This window comes from Lontra canadensis, unplaced genomic scaffold (assembly GCF_010015895.1).
Source record: "Lontra canadensis isolate GAN:19392208 unplaced genomic scaffold, GSC_riverotter_1.0 scaffold130, whole genome shotgun sequence".
NCBI lineage: Eukaryota > Metazoa > Chordata > Mammalia > Carnivora > Mustelidae > Lontra > Lontra canadensis.
Genome location: NW_022631124.1, coordinates 2,686,127 through 2,712,034, shown reverse-complemented (window position 1 = coordinate 2,712,034; position 25,908 = coordinate 2,686,127). Strand labels below are relative to the sequence as shown.

Sequence of the window (25,908 nt, the reverse complement as noted above, 5' to 3'; positions counted from 1 at the left end):
TCAACTTCTGACTTGCCCAACAACTCTGCAGGCTCCACCCTTCACCACAAAACTACAGCTTATGACCCCCACCCCGGCCCACCAGTCCGGGGCTCCTCAGCTCCACCATTCTGGACTCTCATAGTCACCACTTCCATGCTCTGTATTGCTCTCATGTCTCTGCAGGTCATGTGGGGGCTGTTGCCACACTGGTCTGGGCTCACTGCGGGGCACTATACTTATGACAGTGCTTGCAAAATGCATTGTTTTGAATTGCAAATTATACTCCTAAACCAAACACTAGAAACTGTCTGGCCATGCTTCTGTTCAGGGAGTTCAGCCACTGGTAATTTGATTTCATTGGACCACTGCTTCTGTAAGTGGCACCACCAGCTTCATTATTACGTGTATGGATGCTTTTACCAGCCTACTGCTTCCTATACCCACAAGGAACATCTCTGCAGAGCAGTTAATCTTGCTTTTCTAAATATGTCCTGCCCCCATTTAGCCTTCCTGACACCATTCATTCAGATCAAGGATCTCATCTTTTTGCCCATATAACATGGCCCGGGGCTCTCCTGTGGGACATCCAATGGAATTTTTACCTCCCGTTCCACCACAGACCTCTGGCATTACTGAATGCCTTGGTGGTCTTTTAAAATACTTGCTCCTTAAGTTGCAGGGCAGTACATGGACTCCTAAATGGACTTCCCTGCTGCAGTGACACTTTAAAGTCTTGGTCACCTGACCACCATTCTCCTTACACCAATTGGACTCGCCTGGCTATGCTGCCTGATTATTATCAGAAGGGAATCTGTTGCCTTCATCTTATGGGAGGACATTCTTTACAAGTTTCCCAATACTTTTGAGTCCTCTTACCTATTTAAAATGCCAATCATGGGGCATCTGGGTGGTTTAGCTCAGAATGGAGTCTACTTGAGATTCTCTCTCCCTTTCCTCCTCTCCCTGCTTGTGCATGCTCTCTCTCTCTGAAAATAAATAATTAAAAGTAATAATAAACCCCAGCGGGCAACGCTAGAAAGTTGCTGAAACCACATAATCACTTGCCTGCAGTTGCCGTGTTTACCCTAGGCCCACCTGCTTGTTGCTGGACTGTGAGGCAGGCTGATTTCTGCTGTGACTTGAAGCTTTGGAAAGCCAAATTATGTGTCCAGTCTTACAACCTTGTGGGGCCCCTTTAAACACTTCACTCAGTTGTTTGCTCTCAGCACATCTGTTAGATTGGTCCACATTATGTGTCCTACTAGGACTTAGTGAATTTATTTACTGTTGAGAGGACCCCTCCCTTGTTACAAGTGACACCACCACCACGGCACCTCTATTTCAGGAACAAATCTGCAGGGTTACCTTCTTAACCCCAATGGGACCCTTCCCCACAGTCACCACTTTGGGCGCCATAATCTCCCTGTTAATAATCCCTCTAATAGACTTGCTTGTCAGTGCATTCCTTCGTGATTTCTTAGTGCAGATGGTTTTAGATAACCATTTAGCTTTAGATTACTTAACAGGTCCAGCAAGGACATGTGTGTGCTGTAAAGGCCACCACCTGCTGCATACATGTGAGTGATTCTGGACAAATTCAGATGACCCAACAGGTGCAAGTGTTCTGCAATCTCATCCTAGTTATCAAACACCTACCTTCGTGTTATCCAAGGGCTTTGATGTATTTTCTTGGCTGGACTCAATAAATGAAGGGACTGGTTTGTCAGGATTTCAAACTGTGGTTTGTTTAATGATATTATTGATTGGCATTTATGCTTTGCTCATATGTTTCATATGCTGCGTGACCAGTCCCTGTTAGCAGCTTTTAATATCTCTGCTGCCTGGATAGTGCCCATGATTTTCCCTAAAGACTAATGCCTGGGCATCTCAGGGTCAATTGTGATGAGCAAACAGCTATTTTGAGTAGTGCGTAGGCATTTTACAGTGTCACAACCCTGTTCACACCCAGGGTCTGCAATTCAGATGAGGACCTGGGTTTAGGGTGCCCACCATAAGTTCCTGCTTCATTTCCCCCCAGGACATTTCTAAAATAACTACTTACAGTTAAGCCCACAAAAAGTCACTGACCTCCATCCTTGTAAGTAAGAGGTGCTTGCTACCCTGCTCTTGATCTACTACTTGCTTGTAACTTGGGACCAGAAGAATGCCCTTCCCCCAGCTCATTGCAACACCTCCCTTCTGGGATCTCTAAATAATGAATCCTGCGGCTTTACTTCCTTTGTGTGGGTGTACTGAAACCGCATCTTAAATCAAAATGACTCCAGAGTTTTCACTTCCTCGAAGTGGGAGCTCAGATGTCAAGGAAGATACCTGTTGCCCCTACGTGGGTGGTGTGTGCCTCCTTATTCAGCAAGTCAGAGCTCAACACACTTGCTCAGGCTTCTCAGCGCAATTCACCATCAGTAACCCTTTATATGTGGGATTCTTTCGCTCTGTTTTGAAGGTAGGCTCCTCCAGAAAACATTTTTCCTTGCTCTGCTAGGGTGTGTTGCTGCTTTTTAAGGATTTCAGCTGATCTTCTTCATGGAAGAATGCAGCTAATAAATGTAAAAGGAATGATAGGTATAAAGATGGCACCAGTAGATGCTAAACACCCTTGGATACAATGTTGAGAGAAGTGCGATATCCACAGAGTTTCAAAATATCCACTCACAGCAGATTACAGAGGCGGAAATGTGCCTTCTAATGATCACCTTGCCCAAGTGTAAATTAGCATCCCTGATAGCAGGATGACCTGTATTATTGCCAGCTGTGATGCAGTGAGATATCAGAAGCATGACTTGGGGCATTTTCCGGTAACAGTGTTTTTCATTATTTTCATTCTTCATTTATTTTCATTCTTCATCTAATCATGAAGAAACAATTGGATACAACCACAATGAGAGATGTTCTATGAGACAATTGGCTCAAATTTTTCAAAGGCATCCCCCTTAGGGAAATAGACAACAAAAGAAACCAAAATGGTTAGGGCCAGGGGCACTCTTCCAGACTATAAGAGACAAAAGAGACATATCAAAATGCAATGCAAGGAACTTAACTGAATTCTGAATAGGAAAAAAAAAAAACACAAAAAAACAACAACAACAAAACCCCAGCATTAAAGGACATTATTGGGACAGTTGGGGAAATTTGTCCAGACTGTATGTTTGGTAGTGTTATGATAAGAGAGGAGAATGTCCTTACTTTTAGGAAATATCAGCTGAAGTATGTAGGGGGTGCAGTGTCAGAGTGACTTCAACTTACATCTGATGTTTCCTTAAAATAGTGTACATTTATTTGTATATATGGGCGTGTGTACCCATACATATAGGTAGAGGGCAGATGGAGGGGAACGGCTGCAGAAAAATCTTATTAGTTGCTGAATCTGGGTGAATGTTTGTAGGTATTCTTTGAACTATTTTAAAAATTCCTATGTAGTTTTAAAATTTATACAGAAAAATATAAGAGAAAAACAAGTCTCATTTGTTTTTCTGACACCTAGATCGTAGGAGCACGGGCTTCTAATACAGGTGATAGCCAGCAGGTGGTTTTTCATGAGCAGGGAGATTTCTCCTCCTCCTTCCCAATCCCCAAGACAAGACCAGGGAGTTCTCTTGCTGCACCTCTTTTCAGGGTGGGCTCTTCCAGGAGTTCTGCCTCTTCTCAGACTCCCCACCTTGTGTGACGCTGGGCTTTCTTTCCTAGCTCCCCACTCCTATTGGTGTCAGCATCAGAGCTCAACTTCGGACACCTTCCCCCCAACCTACTTTTATCTTCCTGGGGAGCTTTCGTGGTTATGGATTTTCCCTAAAGTTTTGCTGGTTCAACAATACACTTTAAAATACATATTTGAAAAATATTTTGTCTAGCTTTTTAAAAAGATGTTCTGCCACTATAGGCTTGTTCTGGGTATTTACTTCTCTAAACATACAATTCTCCCTTTGGCTATGTCTTATCTATATGTTAAAGTATTGATGGCTTTCTATTTTTATATTTCTATATTAAAGTTCTAAGAAGTGTTCATATGCTGTTTGTCCTTTCTGCTGGTCCTTTCTAATGAGTTTTTAATTTTGGGCTGTGAGTTCATTTTCTGTGGGGACACGTGTCAGAGTCTTCTGCGGTCTGGTCCAGGTTTTGGATGTGCCCCTGTTAGGTGGCCCAGGAGTATTACTAATCTGTGATTTATCTTTATATTAAGTTATTGGGCCAAGTGTGCTGTATAATTTGATATGTAGCACAGACCCATGCTTACAAATTCCAAGGGGACACTTCTTTTTCATCCACAACCCAGAATGACAGTAGTTAAGTTTCCTCACTATCTCCTGGTACAGAGGCTGATTTTCTCCAGAGCACTTTGAAGAATCCAAGTTCACAAAAGAGCTGTATTTCAGGTTCCCTGAGGTCTCCATTCCTGACCTTCCTAAGATTTAAGATGGAGATGGGCATTTTACCCACCACACCCAGAGCCAGTGTCCTGCTATACCAAACTTTTTCCCCAGGTACTTTAAAATGTCCTGTTCTTCCTCTGCGCTCAGTTCCACATTTAATAGAATGTCTGTTGTATGTAACAGAATTTGTTGGTGTTTGCATTGGCAGGATTTTCAAGTAATCTTGTCTGTCATTGGAACAGGACGTTCCTTAATCTATTATTTTTGGTTTAAGTAAAAAAACCATTATTCTGTAAACTGGCAGAAAGACCTCCCTGAGTACATGTTTAAACTTTTTAAGCTTCTTACATTGAGTCAAAAAGTAAATAACATTCATTTAAAAACAAAATTATTTCTTAAATTAAAAGATCATCTAAACATGTTAAGTTTGGTGAAAATTTTCCACGACATAGGAAAACAGTGATACTTAAGCAAACTTTGCCCTGAAACTCTGTTAACAAACTCATTTCAGCTTCCTGGTCACTGGAAAAATGTTCTATTCATCTTGGTGCCTCTAGTGCTGGTCTGATGACTGGCACAGGGTGGGAGCCTGATTTTTGTTTTGTCATTAAATGGATTTGAACTTGTTTATTCACCCACCAAATTGGAAGATACATATTTTTCTTCTTGAATCACAGCTTGCTTCTGCATAATCCTGACCCCAAATATATGTCATCCTTGCTATTACTTATAGACAAAGCCCTAGCCTGTGGATTTCCTTGGGGGGAAATGGAATTGGCATGTGGCCAGCTCTCCTGTACCCTGTGGAGATGGAAGTTTCATCCTGGTCCCAGGGGAGTTTCAGGTACAACCTCAATCACAGCTAAGCCAGTGGAGGCATGTGTGAGACAGGACTTGCCCGGAACACTTAGCCCATGGGTGCCCACCATAGACCCCTCATTCTGGTCCCCCATCCTGGTAGAATATGAATGTGTACCTTTGGGTCAGGGATATATCTTGCTTCCCCATCTATCTATTTATTACATTTCCATACAACTTTGTTGAGCTCCAAGACAAGGTGAAGTGCCCAGGAACCCACACTGTCCTATAGAATAGCCTTCTGTTACTGGGAGGCTATTGAGGGGCAGGTCCCTCCAGGACACTAGCAGTGCACACTTGAGGGGAGGGATTCAGCTCTGGAAGGTGACAGGGCAGTTTTCTGACTTGATCATGATGGCCACACAGGGATTGCTCTACCACACAAGTCTGGCATCTTGGGGTGGGTGTGGGAGGCTTTAGTAATAGGTCAACTGAGTTAAAGTGTGAGCTGTTACAGAAACTTTGAGCCTGGTTATGCAAGATGTAGATTATACACTCCCTTGGTCTCCTCAGCCTCAGACTCAAGTTTCTCCTGTGGCTTTGGAATGTCACAACTACCTGGGCTGAGCCTCCAAGATACCTGGTACCCTCCTTCTGCTCATTGCTCTCCCACTCCCGTGATAAGGAACTTTGCCAGAACTTCAGTGATTCCAGAAGGTCAGAGCAAATTGTCTATGGTTTCCTAGCTGGAATCTTTTCTGAAGATGGTAAATTGGGGGAGGGAATTTTTTCTGCAGCCACAGAAAAGGAAAGAAGGCCTGTGGTCAGCCCTGCAGGCTTTACCTGGCCTTCTGAATCTGCTGTCACTTTGCCCTTTGATTTTTTCGAAACAACTTTCAGTGAACAGGCTCAAGTGACACCCTTGGCAGAGAACCTGGGATCCAACTGTCCTTGGTTGGTCTGACCCCTGTTTTAGGGCGGCTGAAATTATTTGACAGACACAGATTGGGAACTTTCCTCCAGGGAGGTGGACCGGCAATGTTTCCCACCTGCAGGGAGGGGAAGGACCTGATAATAGTGTGCACAGGGGGGATTTAACTTAACTCTGAGGAAAGAGTTATACTTTAATTTAATAAAGCCACCATAGGACCAATGGACAGAGGCCTTGGGAAATTTGGGACTGGGGGCAGAAAAGTATTTTTTTCCCCTTTAGATCTTTGAAAAACATGTTTTTCCTTTATGAGCTGGAGAAAATGATCTACTTTTCTCCCATCTTTCTGACCTTTCTCTCTTTTCTCTTAGAAGGAGAACAAATCTAGTAATTCCATATAAGGACTTTCAGGCAGTACTTACAAGATTCCAGGTGAGTGGGTTTGGGAGACCTTGATCTTTTCTTTCTGTTTGTTGACACTTGATGACTCTATTTCCTTTAGGCTTTTCCTCCAGAATATTTTGTCCCTGAAGCCTCAGACGTGTGCCACAGATTAGGAGGGCCGGTGGAGAAGGATTTACATTGGTCCTGTCCCTTCGTTCCCTTGATATAGGGCCTGCTTCAGGAAGGTCAAGGATCAGGCTACGTATAAGCACTTGACAGTGGAAAGAGGAGGTGAAGGAAGTAACCAATGAAAGCCTGGGTGATTATCTCCTGCAGATCTTACTGACGACACAGACAGACCTTTGATTTCAAACTGTTTCGGCTTTATGGCTACCTATTTTCTGGTGCTGGCAAACTATTTTGGAATTGCAGATTTGGAATTACTAGTGCACAGTGTCACTTTCCCTACAGTACCTAAGTGTACTTTGATAATTGATTGGGGTCCAATGAACCCAGATGTGTCCTCAGAATCCTCCTTAAAAATTTTTCCAGAGAGTCACTTCCAGTTGATAATATTTGGCTAAAAGATGAAAACTGCTTGCCATCCCTGGCTTATAGTGTACATAAGGCTCTGATAGAATATAAGTTAAAGGTTAAAAATGCAATCAACTTTCTTTGTTTAGAATTCTATTTATTGATAATTGCAAACTAAGAATTTTTATTTTGTTTTGCTTGTTTAATTGAACTACCTGGGAGCCTCACATAATTCCATCATCATAAAATGTCCTTGTGAACACACTGAGTGGTTATCTTGCACATTTAAAAAAATCTGCTTGTTTTTATTTCACAAAGGGATAGCTACATTGCTTAGGATTTTATTCCACTGTAAGTGGAAAAATGGTTTTATTCCACTGAGTACCTTCCATGTCCCAGGCATCTCCTGAGTGTTGTTGTGGTGGGATGAAGCTTCACACCTGGTACAGGGAGACAGATAACAAAGTGATAAGATTGTAGCAGATGTTGTGCTATGAAGAAATAAGGAAAGCTAGAGAGGGAGAGCAATGGGGTCATGGCTAAGAAGCTGAGATTCATGGAAGTGCTCTCGGAGATGGTGGAATTCAGGTTTGAAGGAGGCCAGGCTGGCAAATAGCCTTGACCCGAGAATACCAGGTCGACAGAACTGCAAGTACCAAGACTCAGGGCTTAACTGCTCCTGAGCCAATAGAGGGCCAGAGTCTCCAGTGTACTGACCAGGGGCTAGCTCAGAAATGTAGATGGGGATTAGATAAAGCAGACTTTTGGACCGAAAGTGAGTGTGGGTTTAATTCTAAATTAAGATGGTTCCGTTGAAGGGTTTGAGTCCCTTGCTTAAAATCAGGGCTGAGATTTACACCAGACAGGGAACACACTGGCTGCTCTTGGAAAATGGTTGTTAGGGGACAGGAGCAAGAGCAGCCAGAGCAAGAGCATCTCAGAAACTCTTCTGCAGTCAAATAATCATTGGAATTTGTTCAGCCTTGGAGTAATGCTACAGAGGCATTCACTTCATAGACTCATTCTGGAGGACAAGTTTTGGCAACAGTTATGGGAACATGTACTCTGGCTAAGGCTATTACAGACTTGTGGTGTCCATGGGGAAAGAACCAGTAACAGATCACAGCTGCCTTATCTGTTCGTTTCTTTTCAATGAATACACCTGTTGGGGTGTATTGACTTACCATTTGGAAACCTGCAATGGTCATTAATTTCTCTCCACAATAGAAGCATAGAGTCAGACTCACTACTCAGTTACTTGTGGGACGTCACATGATTTCATCATTGGGGGACGTAAGCTCAATCGTATACAACAACAAAAGGATTAGCGAATATTTTTTACCTGATCATGAGGAAATAGAGAGCATGTGGGAACCTGTGAACACATATATGGACTGTGGGGAGTGGCTGCTGGAGCTGCCCACTGACTTTGTCCTTCTTTACAGGTGAAGAGGAAAAATGCAGTTGAGTGAAACTCATTTCTCAGAAAGGGACAGGACTATAATTTTAGATAAGTTTGTATCTGAAAGCAAAATGAAACAAAAAAATTTTTAGAGGAGGAAAGTAAGCTTTTCTTAGAGATGAAGTCTGACTCCTAGGAAATTTTCTACCCCAATGTGTATTTCCTTAATAGATTCTTCTGTAATTACTGAGCTTCCTGAGATAAGAGCCCTCCTATCTGCATGTCTCTAGTGCCTATTATTGGTCCTAGTTTTGAGGGGAGGTTATAGGACAGTGTATAAGAGAGGGAGTCTGTGGGGATGGATCCTGGAGTTGTTCTAGGGATCTTGGGATTTTAGTGGGGTTCATGTCCCTTCAAGGGGAGACTCATGATTGTCAAGTTGGATGGCTGGGTTGGGATAAAGCACCTGATCTGGCTCTAGAGTTGAACTAGAACCAAATTAGCCTTGGGTGGTTGGACACCCATGATGATGGACTTTTCCCAGCAATGCTATAGGTAGGACTCTCTCTCTTAACCAAGCAGGAAAATGAACACAAAGAGTCTCTCCTGGATGGCTTGGAAGTGCCTGGCCCTCAGCTTGTAACCACCCTTGGCATTTGTAGCTGGGAACTAGCCAGTTTGAAAGAGATTTCTAGAAATAAGTTCAGAGACATTTGCTAAAGGTCAAGAGAAAATGGTATTTTCATTGCAATCTTTAGCAAGATACTATTGCCTCTGCCTGGACCACCACCAACTTAGTTTCTGGCCAGGATCTTATTATAGGTTCAACTGTGTCTCCCCAAATTCAGATGTTGAAGTCCTAACCCTCAGTACTTCAGAATGTGTATTTGGCAATGAGGCCTTTAATTAGCTAAAATGAGGTAATTAGGGAGGACTCTAATCCAGTCTGACTTGTGTTCTTATAAGGGAGTTGAGTAGGGCAGTGAGCACACAGAGGGAAGAACATGTGAGGACACAGCAAGATGGCAGCTGTCTGCAAGCCAAGGAGAGAGGCCTCAGGAAAAAACAAACCTGGTAACATCTTGATCTTGGATTTCTAACATCTAGAACTGTAAGAAAATATATTATGTTGTTTGAATCACTCAGTGTACAATATTTTGTGTATCAGCCCTAGCAAACTACTATAGACATTCTTAAGACTCAGCTGAAGCTTCCTTTTCTTTGGTAGTCTTCCTTGACCGTATCCCCTGATCTAAGCTGTTTTGTGTTCCTCTCCTCATATAATTTATCACTTACTGGAGTGAAAGGGGATACTTTCAGCAATTCTCACAGGACAGTGGATTTAAAATTGTTATTTCCTGGGCAAAGAGGGGATGTAGGGTCATCCCTCTCCTCTCTGTGTTCCCATGACATTTTATGATATCATCTGTGATGTCATTTAACATGTTGTCAGTAAATCTCTTACTGAACATCACTCCCTCACCAATAAGACCATAAGCATCTCAAGGGCTGAGTTGTGCTTTGGTGACTTTCTGTCCCAAGTCACTGGAGCAGTGGCTGGCACATTGTAGACACCCAGCACATGTTTATTGAATGAATGAATGAATACATTTATGTACAAACTTGATGGCTTGATAGACTTAAAACATTAATAATATTTATTCAGTTAAAAACACTCTCCAAAGTGTAGAAAAAAAATGAAAGTTGACATAATTCCATGGTCTATAAACTTGTTAACATTTATTGAAAACTGAAAGTAAGAAAAAATTTAAAAATGCAAAGGCAATATAGGATGGAAAGTAATCTTTCTCCCTTCTATTTCTATTTTCAGCTCTTCTCACTGAAGGTAAACAATTGTCCGTGGTTTCTAGTGTATCTTTCCATTAAAAAGTTACACATGAGGAATTTGAGAGGCAGGGTGGGGGTGGGGGTCACAGGGGGGGCGGGGGGCAAGGAGGGAAAAAATGAAACAAGATGGGACCATGGAGGGAGACAAACCATAAAAGACTCTGTAGGGGGGAAGGATAGGGTGGCTGGGTTATGAACGTTGGGGACGGTATGTGCTATGGTGAGTGCTGTGAACTCTGTAAGACTGATGATTCACAGACCTGTACCCCTGGGGCAAATAATACATCATATGTTAACAAAAAAAAGTTACACATATATGTCTGTAGGACTACTATCTATCTATTATCTATCATTTATCAATCACCTTTGTCTCTTTCTCTCCTCTATTTTATTTTGTTTATCCAAAAGAGATCATCCTAAACACACTGCTTTGTACCTTGCTTTTAAAAAATTTTTATTTATTTATTTGCGGGGGAGGGGCAGAGGGAGAAAGAGAAAGAATCTCCAGCAGAAATCCCTCTGAGCACAGAGCCCAGCTTGGGGCTCAATCTCACAACCCTAAAATGATGACCTGAGCCAACATCAAGAGTCAGATGCTTTACTGACTGAGCCTTCCAGGCTCCCCTATATCTTGCTTTTTAAAAACATTATATAGTCCATGTATCTTTTGATATGAGTGCTTACAGATGTTTCTTCTCATCCACTCTTTTACAGGAATTGTCTTTATTCCATTAGATAGATGCACCCATAGTTTATTTAAGCAGTCACCTATGCTATAGAGGATTTTTTTGATATGTGTTTTGTAAAGTTTCATGATCAGGTCTGCAATGCAGATTGTAGGGCAGGGAAATGTACCTTTAAAATTTTGAGGATGGCTGGCTGGCTCAGTTGGTTAAGCAACTGCCTTTGGCTCATGTCATGATCCTGGAGTCCTGAGATGGTGTCCCACATCAGACTTCCAGCTCCGCAGGGAGTCTGTTTCTTCCTTTCACCTTCTCCCCTTTTGTGCTCTCTCTCAAATAAATAAATAAAATCTTTAAAAAAATAAATAAAATTTTGATAGATACAGCCAAATTTCCTCCAAACAAAGGAGTACACTCCCACTACAGGATGAGCAAGTGACAGCTTCATCATACCTCTTTTGGTACTTGATGTTCTCCAACTTTGTGATGTTTATCAGTCTCTGAGGAGAAACATACCTTGTTTGTAAAAGCCATTTACATCTAAGAAAGCAAATATCTTGCACATATATTTCAGTGTTTTTTCCCCCCAGTTTGTTATTTGTCTTTTAGCTTTGTGGCATATCTATCCTGAATTTAATATATATAAATATTTACATGCTTAAAGTGTCAATATTTTCCTTTATGGTTTCTGGGTTTTGTGTTCTGCTTTGGAAGAGCTTTTTTATTTTGAGATTTTAAATAAATTAACTCTCCAATTCTTTGATTTCTTTTTACCTTCAAATCATTGGCTCCTTAGGAATCATTAAGAATTGATTCATTTTAATAGGAAGACTATCATAAGATGTCAGATTTATTTGGTTCAAGTGTTAGCCCCTGATTTTTTTAAAATTTAAATTCAAGTTAGTTAACATATATCTCATTATTAGCTTCAAGTAGAATTCAGTAATTCATCGGATGTGTGTAACACCCAGAGCTTACTACATCAAGTATCCTCCCTAAGACTCCTCACCCAACCACCCCACTCCTGCACTCACATCCCCCACAGGAACCCTCAGTTTGTTCCCTATGGGGAAGAATATCTTATGGTTTGCCTCCCCCTCCATTTTTATCTTATTTTTCCTTCCCTTCCTCTTCCCCTATGTTCAAATGTTTTTTTCTTAAATTCCAATATGAGTGAAATCATATAGCACTTGGCTTTTTCTAACTGACTTATTTCACTTAGCATAATACCCACTAGTTCCATCCATGTCATTGGAAATGGCAAGATTTCATTCTTTTTAATGACTAGTAATCCATGTATGCATGTGTGTGTGTGTGTGTGTGCACGCGCGCGCGTGTATTTGTCTCCCTCTCTGGTTTCATTTTGTTTCATTATTCCCTCCCTTCCCTTATGGACCTCTGTCTCGTTTCTCAAATTCCTCCTATCAGAGAGATCATGTGATAATTGTCTTTCTCTGATTGATTTATTTTGCTTTGCATAATACCCTCTAGTTCCATCCTCGTCATTGCAAATGGCATGATTTCAGGTTTTTTGATGGCTGCATAATATTTCCGCACGTGCGCGCGTGCGTGTGTGTGTGTGTGTGTGTGTATACACCACATTTCTTTATCCATTCATCTGTTGATAGACATTTAGGCTCCTTCCATAGTTTGACTATTGTGGACATTGCTGTTATAAACACTGGGATTCATGTGTCCCTTCGGATCACTACACTTGTATCTTTAGGGTAAATACCCAGTAGTGCAATTGCTGGGTTGTAGGGTAGCTGCATTTTCAACTTTTTTGAGGAATCTTCATACTATTTTCCAGAGTGGCTGTACCAGCTTGCATTCCCATGAACAGTGTAGGAGGGTTCCCCTTTCTCTGCATCCTCACCAACACCTGTCATTTCCTGACTTGTTAATTGGTGGCCATTCTGACTGGTGTGAGGTGGTATCTCACTATGGTTTTGATTTGTATTTCCCTGATGCCGAGTGATGTGGAGCACTTTGTCACATATCTGTTGGTCATTTGGATGTCTTCTTTGCAGAAATGTCTGTTCATGTCTTCTGCCCATTTCTTGATTGGATTATTTGTTCTGTGAGTGTTGAGTTTGATAAGTTCTTTCTAGATTTTGGATACTAGCCCTTTAGCTGACATGTCATTTGTGAATATCTTCTCCCATTCTGTCAGTTGTGTTTTGGTTTTATTAATTGTTTCCTTTGCTGTGCAAAAGCTTTTGATCTTGATGAAGTCCTAATAGTTCATTTTTGCCCTTGCTTCCCTTGCCTTTGGTGATGTTTCTAGGAAGAAGTTGCTGCAGCTGAGGTTGAAGAGGTTGTTGCTCATGTTCTCCTCAAGGATTTTGATGAATTTCTGTCTCACATTGAGGTCTTTCTTCCATTTTGAGTTTATTTTTGTGTGTGTGGTATAAGGAAATGGTCCAGTTTCATTCTTCTGTATGTCCAATTTTCCCAACACCATTTGTTGAAGAGACTGTCTTTTTTTCCATTGGACATTCTTTCCTGGTTTGTCGAAGATTAGTCGACCATAGAGTTTAGGGTCCATTTCTGGGCTCTCTATTCTGTTCAATTGATCTATGTGTCTGTTTTTGTGCCATTACCATACTGTCTTGATGATGACAGCTTTGTAATAGAGCTTGAAGTCTGCAATTGTGATGCTGTCAGCTTTGACTTTCTTTATCAGCATCCCTCTGGCTATGTCTTTTCTGGTTCCATAGAAATTTTAGGATTATTTGTTCTATTTCTTTGAAAAAAGTTGATGGTGTTTTGATAGGGATCGTATTAAATGTGTAGATTGCTCTAGGTAGCATAGACATTTTCACAATATTTGTTCTTCCAATCCATAAACATGGAAAGTTTTTCTATTTCTCTGGTCTTCCTCAAATTCTTTCATGAGTTTTCTATAGTTTTCTGAGTACAGATTCTTTGCCTCTTTGGTTAGATTTATTCCTAGGTGTCTTATGGTTTTGGTTGCAATCATAAATGGGATTGACTACTTAATTTCTCTTTCTTCTGTTCTGTTGTTGGTGGATAGAAATGTAACTGATTTCTGTGCATTGATTTTATATCCTGACATGTTTCTGAATTCCTGTATGAGTTCTTTCAGATTTGGAGTGGATTCTTTTGGGTTTTCCACATAAAGTATCATACCATCTGCAAAAAATGAGTGTTTGGCTTCTTTGCTGATTTGGATAACTTTTATTTCTTCTTGTTGTCTGATTGCTGAGGCTAAGACTTCTAGTACTATGTAGAGTAGCAGTGGTGTTAGTGGATATCCCTGCCATGTTCCTGACCTTAGGGAAAAGTTATCAATTTTTCCCCATTCAGAACGATATTTGCTGTGGGTTTTTCATAGATGGTTTTGATGATATTGAGGTATGTATCCTCTATTCCTAACTGTGAAGAGTTTTGATTGAGAAAGGGTGCTGTACTTTGTCAAATGCTTTTTCTGCATTTATTGAGAGTATCATATGGTTCTTGTTCTTTCTTTTACTAATGTAGTGTATCACATTGATTTTCAGATGTTGAACGAACCTTGCAGTCCAGGAGTAAATCCCAATTGGTCATGGTGAATAATTCTTTTAATGTACTGTTGGATCCTATTGCCTAGTATTTTGGTGAGAATTTTGGTATCCATATTCATCAGGAATATTGGTCTGTAATTCTCCAGTCTAATGGTCTAAATGGGGTCTTTGTCTGGTTTTGGGATCAAGGTAATGCTGGCCTCATAAAATGAGTTTGGCAGTTTTCCTTCCATTTCTATTTTTTGGAACAGTTTCAGGAGAATAGGAATTAATTCTTTAAAGGTTTAGTAGAATTCCCCTGGGAAGACTTCTGGCCCTAGGCTCTTGTATTTGGGAGATTTTTGATGACTGCTTCAATTTCCTTACTGCTTATGGGTCTGTTCAGGCTTCCTATTTCTTCCTGGCTCAGTTTCCATTGGTTATACATTTCTAGGAATGCATCCATTTCTTCCAAGTTCTCTAATTTTCTGGTGTATTGTTGCTCATAATATGTTCTTATAATTGTTAGTATTTCTTCAGTGTTGGTTGTGATCTCTCCTCTTTCATTCGTATTTTATTAATTTGGCTTCTTTCTCTTTTCTTTTTGGTAAGTCTTGCCAGCGGATTATCAATCTTATTAATTCTTTCAAAGAACCAGCTCCTAGTTTTATTGATCTGTTCTACTATTCTTTTGGTTTCTATTTCATCGATTTCTGCTCTGATCTTTATTATTTCTCTTCTCCTGGCAGGTTTAGGTTTTATTTGCTGTTCTTTACCTAGCTCTTTTAGGGGAGGGTTAGGCTGTGTAGTTGAGACTTTTTTGGTTTCCTGAGAAAGGCTTGTATTGCTATATACTTTTCTCTCAGGATCACCTTTGCTGTGTCCCAAAGATTTTGAAGAGTTATGTTTTCATTTTCATTTGTTTCCATGAATTTTTCAATTCTTCTTTAATTTGCTGTTGACCAATTCATTTTTTAGTAAGATGCTCTTTAGCTTCCATGTATTTGAGTTCTTTCCAACTTTTCTCTTATGGTTGGGTTCTAGTTTCAAAACATTGTGGTCTGAAAATATGCAGGGAATGATCCCATTCTTTTGGTGCTGATTGAGACCTGATTTGTGATCCAGAATGTGATCTATACTGGAGCATGTTCCATGTACACTAGAGAAGAAATGTATATTCTGTTGCTTTTCAGAAGCATGTTCTTTTCAGAACATGGAATGTTCTGAATATATTTGTGATGTCCGTCTGGTCCAGTGTGTCACTTAAGTCCTTTATTTCCTTGTTGATCTTTTGCTTGGATGAATTGTCCATTTGAGTGAGGAGGGTGTTAAAGTCCCCTACTATTATTGTATTATGGTTGATGTGTTTCTTTGATTTTGTTATTAATTGGTTTACATTATTTTCTGCTCCCATGTCAGGAGCATAGGTAGTTAGATCTTCTTGGTGGACAGACCTTTTAAGTATCATATGGTGTCCTTCCTCATGTCTTATTATAGTCTTTGGGTTAAAATCTAATTTATCTGATATAAGGATTGCCACCCCAGCTTTCTTTTGATGTCCATTAGCATGGTAAACTATTTTCCACCCCCTCACTTTAAATCTGGTGGTCTTAGTGTCTAAAATGAGTTTCTTGTAGACAACATATTGATGGGCCCTGTTTTTTTAATCATTCTGATACCCTGTGTCTTTGGTTGGAGCATTTAGCCCATTTATGTTCAGAGTAACTATTGCAAGATATGAATTTTGTGCCATTGTATTGCCTGTAAGGTGACTATTACTGTATATTGTCTTTCTTCCTTTCTGGTCTGTTATTTTTAGGCTCTCCCTTTGCTTAGAGGACCCCTTTCAATATTTCCTATAGGGCTGGTTTGGTGTTTGCAAACTTTATAGTTTCTCTTTGTCCTGGAAGCTTTTTATCTCTATTTTCAATGACAGCCTAGGTGGATATAGTATTCTTGGCTGCATATTTTTCTTGTTTAGTGCTCCAAATATAACATGCCATTCCTTTCTGGCCTGCCAGGTCTCTGGATAGGTCTGCTGCCAGTCTAATATTTCTGCCATTCTATGTTATAGACCTCTTGTCCTGAGCTGCTTTCAGGATTCTCTCTTTGTCACTGAGAATTGTAAGTTTTGCTATTACATGATGGGGTGTTGACCTATTTTTATTGATTTTGATTCGGGTTCTCTGTGCTTCCTGGATTTTGATGCTTGTTCCCTTCACCAAGTTAGGAAAATTCTCTGCCAAAATTTGCTGCAATATACTTTCTGTCCCCCCTCTCTCTTTCTTCTTCTGCTGGGATCCCAATTATTGTAAGATTGTTTCATCTTAATGTATCACTTAATCTCTCAAATTCTCCCCTTGTGGTCCAGTAGTTGTTTGTCTCTCTTTTGCTCAGCTTCTTCATTCTCCATCATTTGGTCTTATATATCACTAATTCTCTCTTCTGCCTCATTTATCCTAACAGTAAGAGGCTCCTTTTTTTTTTTTTTTTAAATTTCACCTCATTAATAGCTTCTTTGATTTCAACTTGCTTAGATTTTAGTTCTTTTATTTCTCCAGGAAGAGATTCTCTAGTATCTTCCATGCTTTTTTCAAGTCCAGCTAACATGTTGATAATCATCATTCTGAACTCTAGTTCTGACAACCTACTAATGTCCATTTTGATTAGGTCCCTAGCTGTTGGTATTACTTCTTGTTCTTTGTTTTGAGGTGAGTTTTTCTGTCTTGTCATTTCATCCAGGTATGGCTAGATGAATGAGAGAACAAAATACTAAAAAGATAGCAATGACCCCAGAAAAACATACACTAACAAAATCAGAAGAGACCAGAAACTGGGGGTAGGAGGTGGGCAGAAGAAAGGAGAAAATATATGTGTGTGTTTGTGTGTGTGTGTGTGTGTGTGTGTGTATATATATATATATATATATATATATATATATATGAGTAGAACAGAGCCACACACTTGATTTTGGGTGTATTTTGGTCTGTTAGAAGAAACTGCCTTCCAAAATTTTAAAGAAAGGAAAACTTGATATATACAAAAATAAGGGTAAACACAATGAAGAGATGGAATATGACTGTAAAGATGAAGATTAAAAAAGATTCTAAAAAAGAAATTGATAAGATAAGAAGTTGGTTGAAAAAAGAAAAAAAAGGAGGAAAGAATGTGATCAGGCTGGAGACTAGAACAAAGCCATGCACTAGATTTAGGATATACTTTGATGTGTTAGAAGAAACTGTATCCCAAAATTTTAAATAAAGAAAAACCTATATGTATTCAAAAAATAAGTTTAAGTACAATGAAGGGATAGAATATGACTATAACAATGAAAATTTAAAAAGATTTTTTAAAAGGTATTGATAAGATAAAATAATTTAAAAATGTTAAAATAGGAAAGAGGAAAAATTAGAAAAGATAAAATAAGAAAAAAAATTTTAAAAAATTTAACTTTCAAAGACTAAAGAATCATGAGAAAAAAGCCAACTCTCTCTGCTGTATTCCTGTAACTCTGAAGTTTTGTAGTTCTCATTGATCAGTGAACTTGTCTTGGCTGGATGTTCTTGTTGATCTTCTGGGGAGGGGCCTGTTGCAGTGATTTTCAAATGTCTTTGCCCAAGGCAGAGTTGTGCCACCCTTGCCAGGGTCCAGGCTAAGTAATCTGCTCGGTTTTGTTCTCAGTAGCTTTTTTTCCTTGAACGCTTTCCATACAGTTTTGGGGGACAGGAATAAAGATGGTTGCTTCCCAGTCTCCGTCTCCAGAGAAGCCAAGAACTTGGGGCCCCACTCCTCAGTGCGCCCTCAGATAAAAGCTATCAGTCACTCCTGTCTCCCTGGTCTCCAGCCGCACTCTGTGTTCACCAAGCCTGTGACTGAGTGTTTCTATCTCTGGCACATGGCCCCATTTGGAGTCTCCAAACCCAGCAGAATCCTGCAGGATGCTCCTGCTCCACTCCTCCTGGAGGAAAATTGGAGGAGGTTTCCCTGGATCTGCCACTGCTTGGGGTCCCTGCTTGAAGAGTAGAGGCCCAACTGTACCTTGGATCATGGTTTAAGGTAACCCCGAGCTGAGAGCTCAATCCTTGGCTCTGTCCTTGCAGCTGGCTTCCCCACTCCAATACCACAGTCAGGTATTGGGCACCTGAGGGAGCTCTGCCACACTCAGACAGCCATGGTATTTCTGTGACCCTGCAGGTCCTGAGACCACACTGTCCCAGCAAGGGTTCCACGCCCTGCTTAGCCTCTGGAGCAATGACCCTTAGTGGAATGGGCTTCTAAAAGTTCTGGTTTTGTGCTCCACTGCTCTACCGCTTTTTGGGAACTGGCCCTTGCCCCCATGGTCTATCTTCCCATATATTGCCTCAGATTCACTTCTCCACACGTGCTATCTTCAGGAAGAGGTTGCTTTTCTGTTCCTAGAATTGCTTCTATTCTTCTCTTTGGCTTCCTATTGAGTTTGTAGGCATTCAGGATGGTTTGAGAACTATCTAGGACCTGATGATATTTAGGTCTCCTACTCCTCCAAAACAGAAATCTTAAAGCTGAAAAAATGAAGAGTGAACTGAAGAATTCAATAGAGAGTATTAACAGCCAGATTCAATGATGCAGAAGAAAGAATCAATGACCTAGAAGACAGGGCATTTGAAATTTTAGTAGAGGAGGAAAAAAAAAAAGATTGAAGAAAGTCTATGGGTCTTATGGTACATGACTGAAAGGAATGATATCTGCGGTATGGGAATTTCAAAAGGATAAGAGAAAGAAAAAGGGATAAAAGGCATATTTAAAACAATATTGGCTGAAAACTCAAACCTGGGGAGAACAGACATTTAGATCCATGAAGTGCAGAAGACTCCAATTATGCTGAATCCAAAGAGGGCTACCCTGGGACACATCAGACAAAAATCCTCAAAACTTAAAAAGAATGAATTTTGGAAGCAGCAAGAGAAAAGAGAGACAATAAATATAAGAGAACTTCCATAAGACATTTGGTGGTTTTCTCAACAGAAACATTTCAAGCTAGATGAGAATGGGAGCATACATTCAAGATATTTTTAAAAATCCAAAACAACCTGTCAACCAAGAACCCTATACTAGGCAAGCTGTCCTTCTAAAATAATGGGGAGATAGACTTTCCTGAATAAACAACAGCCGAGGAGATCATCAGTATCATACTTGCCTTACAAAAAGTGCCTGAGGGAATTATTTTAAGTGATATGAGTCACACAGGGAAATACAATTACTTATGACGTTACTATACCTGGAATCTCAAAGAACAACAACGAAACTCAGGAAAAGGTATCTGATTTGTGCTTACTAGAGACAAGGGGTGAATTATACACCACTTTTACTATATTTCAGAATCTAACTTTGACTACATATTTACAATTACCAGAGAGTTTTTCTCTGCTTTTTTATGTTTTTATGATGTTAATTAGCACCCTTTTACTTACACTCGAAGAACTCCCTTTAGCACTAGGTGAAGATGTACAAGGTACAAACTTCCAGTTATAAGATAAATAAATACTAGGAATGTAATGTGTAGCATGGTGTAGCATGGTGACTATAGTTCACACTGTGGTATGGTATTTATGAAAGTTGTTTAAAGAATGAATTCTAAAAGTTCTCATCACAAGGGCAAAATATTTTTTCCCTTTTTCTTTCTTTCTTTCTTTCTTTCTGTCTTTCTTTCTTTCTTTCTTTCTCTCTTTCTTTCTTCTTTCTTTCTCTCTCTTTCTCCATGAGATAATGGGTATTAACTAAACTTACTATGGTAATCATTTCATGGTATATGTAAGTCAAAGCATTTTGCTGTATGTCAATTATATCTCAAGAAAACTGGAAAAATATTTCAAAAACAAATGGGCTGAACATAGCAATCTAAATGCTTCTCTGTTAACATATTAAATACAATCTAGACACAGGTCTATGACAACTACCATAATATAGGAGTAGTTGTGAACATAAACAATATTTTATAACTGTAAAGGGATAAGAAAAATCTGTGCTTTCTTTTCAAGACAAAGTCACAGATACTTCTAATACTACATTCATAAGAAATTGAAGGAAATTGTATATTTTGGTGAGGTAGTAGCACAAGTAAAGAAATTTTTTGTCCCATATATCTTGATATATTTTCCCTGAATTCTATTCCTCGTCCTTTAAGATGAAAGCGGAAGGAACACTTGATAATACTGTATTAAATGACATGTATGGAAAGGTATATCCATGAAATGATGGAAAAATCTCAAGGCAGTTTAGAGCTGACTTGAGGGTTATCTGCTGGAGGTGATAATTTTCAAGCTAGAGAGAATCAGCATATGCCAGCCAAGTTTAGAAAGCGGGAGACAGTGATCTAGCTGGAGAAACTCTATGAAGCATTCAGGTGCGTGAGAGGGCTCTGGCTGGGGGCATGTCACTGCAGAGGGGCCTGCAGAACAAGTGGACACAAAGGGGGCCTTTTCTGGATATTAGAAAGATGCCTATCTTTGGGGACACAGATTCATAAGTCCCAGGGGTACATGGGAGTGATGGAGATGGTAGTCTCTGCGGAATCAAAAAAGAAGAAATGTAAGGAGAAGAGAAGGTGTCCATAGAAGACACTGACCAGGACCATCAGAAAAAGGAGAGAGGAGGAAAGGGGGAGATCATGAAGGCCATGTCAGGTGGAAGTACAAGGAGTCTGCACATTCTGTGTTAGAGAACTGCTGAGACTAAGGATGCTGAACTGCCTGGGACACTCTATGGGTTGAGGTGAGGATTTGTGAGCTCCTGTGTGGGGAAGCACCTATAACTATGGGGAACCTGTTGAATACTACATAGAGATGTGTGGGGCCTCCTGTGCTTGGTAATTGTATTAATAATTATGTTTCATAGTTTATATTTTCTAGCATTCTTGTCTTATTTTGTCTTATTTGGTTTGAAATTTAAAACAGATAGTAGTGTTACAACTGTTTCATTGATTTTAAAATAAAATTAGTGTCAGGATAGATGACCCATCAAACTCATAGTCAGGGTTAGATATGGCACTCAGGGGGTCTTAAAGCACTGACTCGCAATGTGGCAGTTGGGGAAGTTCCACGGAGTCTCAGAACCTCTGGGCTCTGACATGTGGAACCCTGTCCTGTCCTGGATAAGATCCACCTGTTGACAGGCCCTAACTCTTTGAATATGGCTTTTCCCCTGGGTTGCTTTTCCCCCAATGTGCTCCAAGCCCCAAAGAGCTTCATAGTAGGATGGGCCAACCCAGCAGAGTGAACCTGATCTCCCAGGAGCAAAGCCCTGGTGAATAAGAGCTTGGCTAGGTACATTAGTGTCTGGTCCTTGTCCAGGGCTTCTTGGTGGCCTTGACTCCTTCTGGCTTGTCCTGAGTCAATGCTTAGGAACCACCCCTCCAGCTGGGCCTCAGGCAGATGTTATATGGAACAGAAGCCAAGGTTTGTTAGTTTGTTTTAATATAAGCAATGTATGTTGACATAGAAACTTGTTCTTGAATAAAAAAATAGCCTTTCAGTACAATTACACTGCAAAATTAATTTGCAGCTGTGCTCTGTGGACATTTACTTCATCTAATCTTTCTTTTGTGAGTTTTCTAATGTTGCTGCAAAGGGAGTATGTGATTCCCAGTAGCCTTGCTGGGTGCCGAGAGCTTTCAGAGACCTCTGTAATCAGCTCTCCCTTTACTGCTCTCAGGTATCCCAATTGCCCTGACACTGGAACTTTGTAACTGGAAGTTTTCGCTGAACAATGGGAATTTCTTCTCCAGATCAGGCTGCTTTGCTTATTGATATTAACAATGCAATAGGTATCATTTATTAATGGCATAATCTATGCTAAACAATTTATAGAAATTTTTATTTTAATTATTAAGTGACTAATGTAAAAGGTACCTCTTTTACAGAATGGATCTGAGACTCAGAGAGCTTGAGTCATTCACCTAATAAGAGACAAGGCTGAGATTTGAATCCTGGTCTGTCATTCTCCTGATGTCAAGCTCTCAATAACTAGTAGTAGCCCCAGTCTGCTGCCACAGCAAAACAGTACTGTAGAATACAATTCTTCTTCAAACATCTTTCATGCCATTAGGCAAAGATTTCAACAGAGTTAGATTTTATGGATGAACTCATGAAAGTCAACAAGGTGTTTCAGATCATGTCTCAACCAGGTTTCTACTCTGTGAAATAATTGTTTTATCACAAACACGAAGCCATTGTGTGTGTGTGTGTGTGTGTGTGTGTGTGTGTGTGATGATTAACGTGTGTTGAATGTCCTCACTTACTCCTGTGTCCTCATGATGGCAAGATAGCAGGGAGACTTCGAAGGCTGGAAAGGCTTACCTGATGACTCAGGAACCAGAAGAAGCAGCACATTGGTCTTAGTCAAAATCAGTTCAGGAGAATCCGGAGCCAAGTCCTGGGGACACTGTGCAAGGGTACAGCAGGTGCACATTAGATGGAACTTCAGCTGTAGAAACAAAGAATCCTACTTGGACACATGTGTTTATATGGCTTGTGGGTGGAGAACAGGCAAGGAATGCTCCTGATTCTCCAGAGCTTTTGAAGGAAGATGGAGGCTGAAGAGAGTAGGAAGTGTCTTGGGATGGCTAGCAGTCCTGAGGTAGGTGTTTGCCAAGAACTTTGCATCCACTGGCTTTGTTCTGCCTCTACCAGATATTTGCCCCAGCTGCAAATCTAATCCCAGCTCTGCTGTGCTCTGCTGACCTTGGCAACCACAAAATTTGTGGTCCCTGCTTCCCACATGGCTTCTGCAAACAACTAGTAACAGTGTGAATGAGCAGGTGTAAATGGGTGAATAAAAGCCAATGATCCATTAACCATTGAAGTGACAAGGTTTTATGGGAGACTCACACATTGTATTAAGGGCCTCGATGGCCAGCTCCCTGGACATGAACTGCAACTATTGCAACTCATCCTGTTTCTGTGGAAGACACATCCATCTATTCCCCAAATTGGCTGAGGAGAAAGTCCATTTTAGAGAATCAGAAGGCCTGTACCAAAATCATGGTCCCCCATTTACCAATATGTGTGTTTGTGCGCGTGCACACGTGCACGTTTGCATGCATGTGTACATGCATGTGTGTGTCTGTTTCCAGTGAAAGAGTGTTGGAGTCAGTGGGCAGGAATTTGTTGAGACAAACTTATGGCTGTCATTGGGGGTGAGGAGGGTAGAACATAGTCTCCAGAGCTCCGGGTCTTGTGTCCCTCATCTGGTTACTAAATTTCTAATTCATGCTTTATACACAATGCCACCTCGCATCATATATTTAAAAAAATATTTGTACAGAGTTCATTATTAAAATTCCATATGATTGCATCTGTCAGTCCTCCATTTTGAGACTCCTAGATACCATCCCAAACCACTTCAATTATACCTTTAAGACAGTCATGGCTTCTTTATTTCTTTCTTTAAAATTTAGTTCTTAACTAAGAAGCAGTAGATCAAAGCCTATCAGAGCACCATCTGTGAGGCCAAGTGCCCTGGGAGCAAAGACCGCACTTCTATTTATTAACTAAGACCTTGGGGAGGATTCTCAGTCTTTCTGGGCTTCAGTTTCTTCTCAAGTTATGGACTGTTGTTAAGGTTTACACTAACTTTTGGCAACTTGGTTCTAGGGGTTAAGTGACTTATATATAAAACACTTATAGTAGTGTCCAGAAAAAGTAAGCAAAATATAATATACATGCGGATTAATATTATTTTTACCTTGAGTACAGAACTGATGACTTTGAGTACCCAAAGTTCGAGAAGTGGTATTTGACTCATAAAATCCATAATCACCTGCCCAGGATACTCACAGATGCTCTGTCCTGTGTTCCCTCTCCTGTTTTACATATATTTTAGGGGCACTGCAAAGCTTTCAATAAAGCCTGCAAATCCTATTTCTATTTTTTCTTGTATTATCCAGTAAGTTGTTAAAAGCTAATTCAGGTTAATTCTATTGACAAAATGTCTTTGACTTACAAACACTGACCTAGCTATTAACCTACTAGAGAGAAAGAGAAAAATGTTATGCAAGTGTTAAAACAAAAGTTAAGATCTGTACCCTGATTGTGTATGTTGTTATTATAAAGTTGATTTTTGCCCAGGTCTGTTTGTTGAAGAGGTAAATAAGATTTTCCCTTGGGGTGTCTGTGTGGCTCAGTCAGTTAAGCTGGACTCTGGATTTTGGCTCAGGTCAGGTCATGAGATTGAGCCCTGTGTTGGGCTCCACACAGTGGGGAGTCTGCTTGAGATTCTGTCTCTTCCTTTGTCCCTCCCTTTTGTACTCTCTCTCTGTAAAATAATAAATAAATCCTTAAAGAAAAGAAAAAAGAAAACTTTGCCCTATGGAACATAACAGTTAATTTTGCTATTAGGTCTGCTTTTGCTTTCTTCTTTGGGGAGAGGTTGTTAGTCAGCACACTTGCTTTTGAATATTTGTCATGGAAATTTGCTCAGTTAATGGTCTACGAAGGGGTTAAGTTATGAAAGACTTTAAGACAGGAAGAGAGAATCTCTTTCCGAAGACAATGGAAATAGTACCTTCAACACTAACTACATTAATTAGCTTTTGGGAACTACTAGTTTAGTGCATCTCTGATCCAAGTATGGTATTGAAAACTTGGTTACTTTTCATGGATTCCTAAAGCTTTTGTCTTAATGGTTATATAATAAATAGTAAGAATACATATATGTATATAAAACAAGAAATTATTATTCTCTCAATGTATCCTGTTCAACTAAAAAATTGTATAGACAACATTAATTTTGTTAATTTAACAAAAATGGTAATTTTGTTAGGGTCTTTGTCAATGTATTTGATACTTCGAGATGTACAAATTTATGGTTTTGTTAAGTATATAGATTTATGATTATAATCTGCAGAAGTCTGCAAATAATTGATAAGGAAACCATTTCAAATAGGCTTTCTTTCTTTCTAGTTCCAAAGGTGTAACATCATATGAAAAGTTGACCTTATGAGGGTCCCCTGATGCATCTTTCAGTCGTTAGATATTCACAGAAACAGAACAGGATACAAATATGTACATAGCTCCAGAGATATTTACTAACTGACACTGAGAACATTATGTACCTTAATCATGCCAAATAAAAATCTTTCTTTCTTTCTTTCTTTCTTTCTTTCTTTCTTTCTTTCTTTCTTTCTTTTCTTTCTTTCTTTCTTTCTTTTTCTTTCTTTCTTTCTTTCTTTTTTTTGTCAAATAAAGAGTAGGATCTTTGTCCCATACCCATAACTTTCATTTTATTCTACATATTAGGAAATACTTTAGAGTAATTGAGTTTTAGGACAAAATACATATTTGAGTGCATTTTTCTGGCAAAATGCATTTCTGGGAAAAGAGCATGCTCATTTTCAATAAAACAAGAATTTTTGTTATTTGTATTGACCTCTTTCTCACCCTGAAATCTTCAGGATGCCTTTCCTTTTGTATTTTTT

At 39.8% G+C, this 25,908-nt stretch overlaps 1 protein-coding gene across 1 annotated transcript in view; it reads right to left on the bottom strand.

The window, feature by feature from the left end:
* The window catches only part of LOC116857948 (sulfotransferase 1C1), a 37,146-nt gene extending 30,499 nt beyond the window's left edge, over positions 1–6,647 (bottom strand). The window contains exon 1 of the mRNA XM_032842428.1: positions 6,522–6,647. The gene's annotated coding sequence lies outside the window, so the exon portion shown is untranslated. The remainder of the gene's footprint in view (positions 1–6,521) is intronic.
* Between the last annotated feature and the right edge of the window lie 19,261 nt (positions 6,648–25,908).